This window comes from Lactuca virosa, chromosome 6 (genome assembly GCF_052849685.1).
Source record: "Lactuca virosa cultivar CGN04683 chromosome 6, Lactuca_virosa_CGN04683_v6, whole genome shotgun sequence".
Taxonomy (NCBI): domain Eukaryota; kingdom Viridiplantae; phylum Streptophyta; class Magnoliopsida; order Asterales; family Asteraceae; genus Lactuca; species Lactuca virosa.
In genome coordinates, this window is record NC_136431.1 from 85,448,971 (window position 1) to 85,458,094 (window position 9,124).

The 9,124-nt window shown below is 33.6% G+C and overlaps 1 long non-coding RNA gene across 4 annotated transcripts; it reads left to right on the forward strand.

Annotated features, from left to right (window-relative positions):
- The first annotated feature begins 6,330 nt into the window (after positions 1-6,330).
- LOC145120692 (uncharacterized) lies at positions 6,331-8,862 on the forward strand. Of its 4 annotated transcripts, none has more exons than XR_013714309.1 (5): positions 6,331-6,441; positions 6,533-6,640; positions 6,836-7,081; positions 7,308-7,408; positions 8,044-8,862. It is a non-coding gene; the product is annotated as an uncharacterized LOC145120692 (long non-coding RNA). The 4 variants fall into 4 exon arrangements; XR_013714310.1 differs by having other exon boundaries at positions 6,836-6,879; positions 6,961-7,408; XR_013714311.1 differs by having other exon boundaries at positions 6,836-6,879; positions 6,978-7,408.
- The last annotated feature ends 262 nt before the right edge of the window (positions 8,863-9,124 follow it).

Consider the following 9,124-nt stretch of genomic DNA (forward strand, 5'->3'; position numbering starts at 1 on the left):
ACCACACGCGCTCCACTAACGTCTTAGCAAGGGTGCAAAGTGTAATTTCATGGGATTGCACTAATTCACTTTTCCTAAAGTAACTAAGATTGGGAATTATTGTAAAGACATTTAGTTACTTTTGTAGTTCATTATACTTTTAATGAGGAAGGCTTTGCCCTATCCTACCCGTTCGACTAACGACCCTCCACCATTCAAGGAAGCGGTGGGTGAGAGTGAACACCCACTAAACGACCATTTTATAGGCCATAACCTTATACCCCCCTTATAGATCGGCTTCGTGAATGAGGCCTACTAACGGTAAGACTAGCATTTTAAGTTTTATATATATATATATATATATATATATATATATATATATATATTAATCTTGTAATATTATAATAGTATAGGGTGTATTTTAAACATTTTAAAACACTAGGGTTTTAATTTCAATTTAAAATTTTGTTTTAATTTAAAATTTTAAATATTAAAACTCTCTTGATTTAATAATTATCCTTTAAATAAAGAATTTATTTTAATTATCAAATCTTAAAGGATTATCTTTTAAATTAAACAATTAATTTAACATAATCCCTTAAATCCCCTAAAATCGAAAATTTTGGGATGGGATAATTCAAAATCTTTAATTACCATATTTTAAACAGTTAAAAGATAATTACAAGATAATGTATTATCCTAATCCCTAAAATGTAGGATCTTATCTTGGGGAGGAGGCCAAATTCGAAATCTTAGGGTTTGCAAACCCTAGATTTCGAAATCTTGGGGGCTAAGGAAAGGGTTTGTAAAACCCTTATCAATTTCGAAATTTAGGGTTCAAGAACCCTAATTTCGAAAACCATGCCTCCTAGGGTTTATTGGCCATAAACCCTAATTGTCCAATTCATACTTTTGTATAAACTAATTGAAAAAAACAAAACCAAAGGCTCTGATACCACTGATGGGTTTTATACAAACAATCCTATGTGTGCATGCAACCCTAGAATATGATCTATGTTTTGATATTAGATATACAACATTATGAACATATGAAGAACCCTAGCATGCTCCTAGTAATTTTGAAATTCAGAAAGGAGAAAGGTTTGCATACCTCTTGTTGTTATATTGTAATAACAACTCAAATCTTCAATCTTCTTGTCTTGAAAGCAAGTACCACAAGTGTAGTACCTCTAATGGCTCACAAACACCAAGAGCAAATGGAGAGGCAAGAGAAAGAGAGAGGGGAGAGGTAGAAAATCGGCTCTGGGACTTCTAATAATCAAGTGGCCGATTTTCCTAAGCCAGGGGGTCTTTTATAGCTGTAGGGATTAGGGTTTCAGTCCTTATCCTTATCTGGTTGCTTAGCCACCAAGCAGCCCAAGGATAATTCTAGAAGCCCTATCCTTGGACGAATTCTAGGGCCTTATCCCCTTGAATTCGTCCACCCTATCCCTTAGGGCATCCTTGCCCTACTTTCCAACTATCACATAATTGCAGTTCAGTCCCCCTAGTTTAGTTAATTACTTTTGATCACAAGATTAATTCTTAATTAATTCTTGAACAATATCAACTAAACAAATATGATTTTTCATTTAATATATTATTCTTATAATATATTAATAAACCATAATAACCTCTTTCTCTATTATTTCTCCAATCAAGTTGCTTTGGTGAAGGCAACCCAAAAGGACCATGCACAACCAGGTCAAGTACTTACCAAATATGGTTACGGTCTTAGACACTAATCCAACAATTATAATCCAATCAATTATCATTTTTTGTTTTAAAATGCCCCTTTTGTTTTTTTAGGCATTCTAGGTGCTTAAACTCAAATTTTACCTGTTAAAAGAGGGTGTGAGCACTATTATTCCCGGGTTCACTAGTAAGAATGAAGTGTGGACTTAAAATCGTACCTTCAATTTGGATTAAGGCTAGTAACAGTTGCTCCAGCCTTCAGTGAACCCTAAATAGCCATTTCAGAACTAATTTTGTAGGTAAACACTCTACAAAATAGGTGATCAATGTTTAAAACCCAGCAAATTCAGGTTCTTCATTCATCAATGTTTATGAAATTGCAGTTTTAAAATCCACACCAAAATCTTGTGTAATACTAATTTCTCCGACCACTACAAAAGCAAATCAAACATTGCATCAAAGGTTATATACCTGCAACTCCTTCCTTCATCATAAACTTGTAACTCCGTAGACATCAATCAGGATATCATGCACATATCTGTAAGTTTCCCTCTAGCTATGAGTTCACGAATTAGCACATTATAAAATGAATAGCTCTCACAAATTCCAAACAAAAACTGATAAATTTGAGATACTAAGTGTTGAAAGTAATTTTGACTTGGTCAAAATTAGTGACCCAGTCATTCAAAATGGAATAGGTAGTATGGAGGGTTTGTTGAGTCTGAAAGTCCCAGACCCTTTGTAGATTCGTAGATCGAATACAAGCAAGAAAGAAAAATAAAGAACAATGAACAACACAAAAATATCATCAAATTGTTCTTTCACCAAGAATGGGTTTGTTTTCACCAAGAAAACGGGGTTGTCACAAAGACGATTGACACAAATTCTTTTGCAACATTAAGGTTTCACTCTAATGTTGATTACATATTAATAAATCCTAGAGAATCCCAATAATCAAGGGATTATATCAAATCTGCATATAAACTAATCTGGTAAATAAGGAATGTATCAAATCAGATCTTCTCCATATTCGGATATCAACAACATATCAGCACTAACACTTCAGAAGCTGATCAAAGCATTAGCTTCAGGGAGTCTCATTGATCAGGGCATCAGCGTCAGCATCTGTAGATCAAATTCAGCTTCAGTCATCAGCGTCAGGGTCAAGCTATTCAGCTTCAGCTTCAACAGATAGTGAATGACCATCTGTGAGTATCATCAGTGTATCATCTGATCGGTGTGTTATTAGTGTATAACCATCAATGTCTGCACACATTGATCAGTCTTCAGTAGACGGTGTCTTCATGCCTTTGGCGCTAATAGAGTCTTCAGGTTCTTCAGTCATCAGGGGATGTTCTTCAGTCTTCCACATATGAACTTCCATCAACATATCTTCACATTAACTAACTAATTATAACTATAGTGTATATATTTTGCATCATTGAATCTATACGATCGTGTGACCTAACAATCTCCCCTATTTGATGATGTCAAAACTAAACTATAAAGAATGAACCAATAGACAAATACAACTAAAGTAAGATGTTGATTTCTACCCCCCCTTAGATTTAGGTCCCCCTAAGATAAACAACATATGAGTTTTACTCCCGCTGAGATTATTAACCTTCTTCTTTCAAGAGTTCCTGCTATTCATGGAATGATCAAGTAACAATGTAGTAGAACTAGACATTTCTTCCCCTTTTTGATAGCATCAATAGGTACTGGCTTTTTTTTAAAGACAACAAGTAACCTGAAAAAACATCAAATAAAGTTAGAGGATAAGATAGGTATATCACACTATTGTGTTGTTGCAATAGTAGATCATTTACACATAATTGCGAAGTCTCATCAGCATATGGATTTAAACGTTGAATCATTAACTTCTTATGTTATAAGAAAAAAGGAGAGAGTCCGTAGGTGCATCTAATACATCACTGTATATGATATACCTATCGGCATAGAGTTTTCAAGTTCTCATCAGTGTCTGGTATTTGATACTGAATCATAAAACTTGTAAGAAGAATGATAAGGGCAAGAATGGATTGGTGTGCGTGATAGCCTACGGTACATAGACTAACCGTCAACACAGACTTTCAAACTTTTATCAGTGTATTGTATTGTAAAGTGAATCATCAAGTTCTATAAAGAAGATTTATGGAAAAGAATTAGGATGTCTCAATCACACTAAGGTGAAATCAGTGTGAATCATTGACAGTTATAACCCATCAGCAAGAAGTGGTTTAATCCTTACATCATAGAGTTAGTTGCAGTCTAGAATCAAAGATTCATCGTTAATTCGTAATGGTACCATGTCATACCTTAGGAGGTCAAGCACATGAATAACCCTTTGTAATTTAAGGACCTAACAAGTATCTCTTACATTGATGACTATGCAATCAAGGTAAGCCACTGGGTTGGGCTCGATGTTTCAGCTTAACATGAGACTTGATGCATATAGGGACAAGGTTAGGTAAGAGATGATTAACCAAAAAATAAACACCCAAGCCTTGAAATAACTTTTTGATATGGATCAGGTAATCTCACTTTGAAAGTTTAGACAATGCTAGACAATCAGGGTGAGTGGGTGACTCAATGTGATCTCAGCAGATGGTCTCGTTGATGAGATACTTAGAGAGATTTAGGCACATACAGAAGCATGCTTCTAGGGACACTAACTAGTCAAAAGTTACCTACTTGGCACAAGACATGCCACCATCAAATCATGAAAGGTACAATGATATCATCAAAATAGACTGAATCAGAAGAAGCATAGGTCTCAACTTCAAAAACCATTTCTACCTACTTGTTAATTTGAGCTCATATGCCTTTGTCAACCTTGATTGCTCCCCTTATGTGTGTGGTTCGTCAATAACTTTAGTTTCGGCTCATAAAGCATGACATCTTAGAACACATTATTCACTATCAAATAGTTCAAAAATGGTGCAATGAAATTGCAGATCTTGAACCAAATGTGTATTGACATATTAGGTAGACCGTCACCAAGACCCACTAGAACCTATCAATTCTTAGTGCAAAAAAACCATCATGTGATCTAACATCCATGCTATCACTTGTTCGACTGTAGATCAGTGCCTGAAACCAAAAACCTTTAAACAAATAAAAATATATGATTGTTAGACACTTTAAGTGGTAAATAAGTTCTAATGTTCATAGATATTTGAACATCAGACACATCGTTAAATTTCTCTCTCGGATATGAGTTCAAGCTGATAGAAAGCCTACACTTGAAATACCTTGTTTGGAACAGCTGCCCACACTTGTTTATATATATATATATATATATATATATATATATATATATATATATATATATATATATATATATATATATATATTAGATTTAAAGAATAACAAGAGAAACAAAATAAGTATAAAAATAAAATTAAACAGATTAAACAAATAAAATTTAATAATTATGAATGAAAACCTACAAAATAAAATTTTTATCTTAAATTACAAATTTTCAAAAAAAAAATAAAACTTATTTATAATAATATTAATTTTATGTTCCTTACGGAACAGTTCTTCGCTATCATTGGTGAGGTTTTTCTTTTTTGTTTTTCCTTTTTCTTTTTTGGTTTCCTTTTCGTTATTTTTGTTCGCTTCTGTGTTTTTCGAGACATTACGATACACGTGCATTCAGGTCCGGATCTACCATCTACGTGCTGTTTTTCCGTGTGCTTACTGTTCAGGGTTATTCTCACTCTACAGTGGTCACCGCCTCAAATATCTCGATGGTCAGCTATTCTCACCGTCGCCGCCTACTTCTCGCCTTCTCCGTTTTTACACAAAATGCAGTCGGCTTCCTTCGGTTGTCATATGGCGGAAGCAGATGGGGTCTGGTGGCAGTGATAACGATGGATGGGGTCTGGTGACAAAATTACCTTTCTCACCTAAACATCGATCGATAACCATCGACGATTTCAGTACTTTTCCTCCGTCGGTTCTCTTTCGGTGCTGCCCTTATTGCTTATTCTTCTCAGAAAGAAGGTCGAACTGTTGGTTGTTGCCTTTCGTCACCATCATCGCTCTAGGAATCGATTTTTGTGGCGTTTCATGAAAGGGGCTTCTTCTTCGTAAGACGATTCCGAATTAAAGGTACACATAAAGCCATATGACGACCAAAGCAAAATTCTTCGATTTTGGTTCTAATCTACGAACAATAGTACCACGAATTCTTTGATTTTGAAGACCTACCTAAATTCTTTTAGGGATAATGATGAAAAAACCACTATAGTTCGTCATATTTTCTGGTTTAACCACCAATTTTTAATAAGTTCGATGAAACCACCAATTTTTTGTAAAATGTTTCAGCACAACCACTTTTACCTAATAAAACCTATTTTAAATACGAAAAAAGCACTATATTTTTCTAAAAGTTTGGTTTAACCACCAATTTTATGGGTGGTTAAACCGAACTTTTGATAAAATATAGCTTTTTTTTCGTACTTAAAATAGGTTTTAATAGGTAACAGTGGCCACGCTGAAACATTTTATCAAAAATTGGTGGTTTTTTCGTAATTTTTTAAAAATTGGTGGTTAAACCGAACTTTTGGAAAAATATAGTGCTTTTTTCGTCATTTTTCCATTCTTTTAATTTATTTTTTTGAAAAATAGAATCTTGAAACGGGCTTGCAATGCTTTTTTTGTTTTTTGTTGTGAAGACTGAGGAACCCTACCCCCATGGCTATCGAAGGAATTACATGTAGAAGATGAGGGAGTTACACCGAATTTCTTCATCATATGGTACACATTGGATGCCTTTGTTTCTTAGGTCTTCGATAGAACTTCTATTTGGTATAAATTTCCGGTTTTGATTTGTTTTTTTTTTTTGCAGGTTTGAAAGAATTTGATGGGGTTTGAAGAGGTCGGCGTTATCTGTTTCCTTTCCGACCACCAATCAAAGACACTGACTCTCTAAACCCAGCCAGGCTACGCCATTGCTGTAAAATTTCGACTACGAGTCGTTCTTTATATCAAGTTTTCGAATCAGTTTACATGACTTTAATTTTCGATCTTTTGTTTTGATGTAATTTATGTGTGTTCTGATTACAGTTCATTACTAATCCAAAAAATGATAACTTTTCAAATATTGCTCGATTTTTTGTTACTGCTTGATATTTGTGCATTGTTTTTTTAGGTCTACGTATAAATGGAAGATAGGGTCATGTACATGGAATATAGGTATGCCTCTTCAGTTGTTTAAATGATTGACATATGATTTTGATCTTAATTTCGTGAACCTTTTCATTTGGAATTGTAAAGACACAATAAACTGGCAGTTATGGGGGCGTTGTTAGTGGACTTGGAAAAGGAGTGACTGCTACTCGTATTGGTCTTCTTCTTCTTCAGGCTTGTGGTCTTTGTGCCACTTCAATAAAATATGGTTTGTATTTGTTTGAATCCTACCCTGTTGTAGGAGGAGTTCTCATATTCCCACCAAAATTAAATTGAAAAAACACAAATTCTAATCAAATTTAATCATGTCGATGTGGTAATTGACATGTATAGCTTGAAGATATGGCAAGAAAAAGACATGTTTGCTGATACTTGAAGGTGTTTTCTATAAATAATATATGTGTAATTAAGGAGGCTATTTTGGTCTTTTTCAGAAATCGGTATTTCAGATGGAATGGAGGGCTTCCTATCTGATATAGCTAGCAAATTCAATTCTTGGAATTGATGCGGCTATGAGTTTTGCCGAGATGCTGAAGTGAGTATTGCTTTGATACATTAATATATTTGTTATAGAAAGTAAATAAAAATTGAAAATACAGAGTGCTCACTTTGTTTACCTTTTACGATCCAATGAAACGTTGCCTAATTTCTTCTTTGCATTTATGTCTTAATTTTCCTTCACAAAGTTATTGCTCAACAAGTAAGTGATTCTTCATTATTAATAAATACAAAATAATATTAAATTTTCAAGTGCAATTTTAATATACAAGTAAGATAAAGAAATTTGGTATTGGTGATATTTTTTTCAATCTTTATCAAAGTAGAATATTTTCAATATCTAAATTTAGTGTTTCCATAAGGACTTCATTTTCAATCTATCATGTCAGAACTTTTTTTTTTTTTTCAAAGATTGTATTTGAAATGATTAAAATAATTTTGGACATTTTAAAGTTGTTAAAAATGGTATTGTTTTGATTTGTTTTTTAGAAAAATATTTAAAAGTAAAATGTGTAGTATGTGATTGATAAGGAGAGTAAGAGAGATTATCTTGGAAAGACTGTTCATTGTCACATGCTGAATGAGCCAGTAATTTCAAGAAATACATTTCCAAGTATGGCTGGAATCATCTATTGTTTTTGTGCTAATGTTTATTAGTTTTTACATGTACAGGTCAGAGTTGCCATGGTTGGGAAGTACTCTGTTGCATGCAGAAGGAAATTGCTGATAAATTGGGTGCCTACCACCGACCTTGAAGAAGCAAATAAAACATCCTCATTTTTACCGAACTATCCTACATAGTCACACTGACTAACAATCTTAATCAACAACATGTTTTACACTGGAATACCTTCCAACCAACGCGGCGATCCTTCCCTAGTTGAAATGAAAAAATAAAAGATAAATTTTAAAAGATAAGAGTTTGACAAAAACTAATTAACATTGGGAAAACAGTTTTTTCTAAATGTTAAAATAATCTTATTCTTCTACGTAAGACACTATTAAAGATTTTGGGATCAACCCTAGTTTTTCCGGTTAATAATCATGTATTAGTGAACATTTCATATTAACTAGTGAAGATCCCCGCTTTGCAGGGGTTGGATACGGATTGTTTTGGCGATCGACTGTTTGCAAAGAAGCATGTAAGTTTGCATGTTTAATAGATAGGAAGCCAAAATAATTTTAGCATATTACCAAAACCACATCTACCTATTCCTGCAAAAGCCTCTACCACTACAATAAGCTCTGCAAATAATGAACCGACATACATTACTCATGAACAAATCATCAAAATATAGAACAAATTAAAACTAATAACAATAATTGATTCATATCCATTCCTAAAGAAGAAAACCGAAGTCTGAATTTTTCTGTTCTCTTTAAGTTTCATGTTTTGAGGTATAATGTTTTTCTAAAAACATCTGTCGTGTGATGCTATGCTAAGTAGATGCTATTTTTCAGCAGATGATGATTTATCGACCTCTTCAGTTAGTTGAGACCCAGGTTGATTATGCTCCAACCTGTTTGTAGTAAAAACATGAAACAACGGGTTGCTGTTGTTTTACCTTATCTAAGATATCAAAGAGTCGTGATTCTTTCATGGCAACAGTTGAATGTCTCACAAGAGCTTGCACATTTAGGGTCAAATTTAGTTCATTTTTTTTCCTAAATCGATTTTGACTCATTTTAGAGTTATGGGTTTAGAAGGAAGTAACTATTTAAACATTGTCCAAGAAAAGACATATATCTTTTG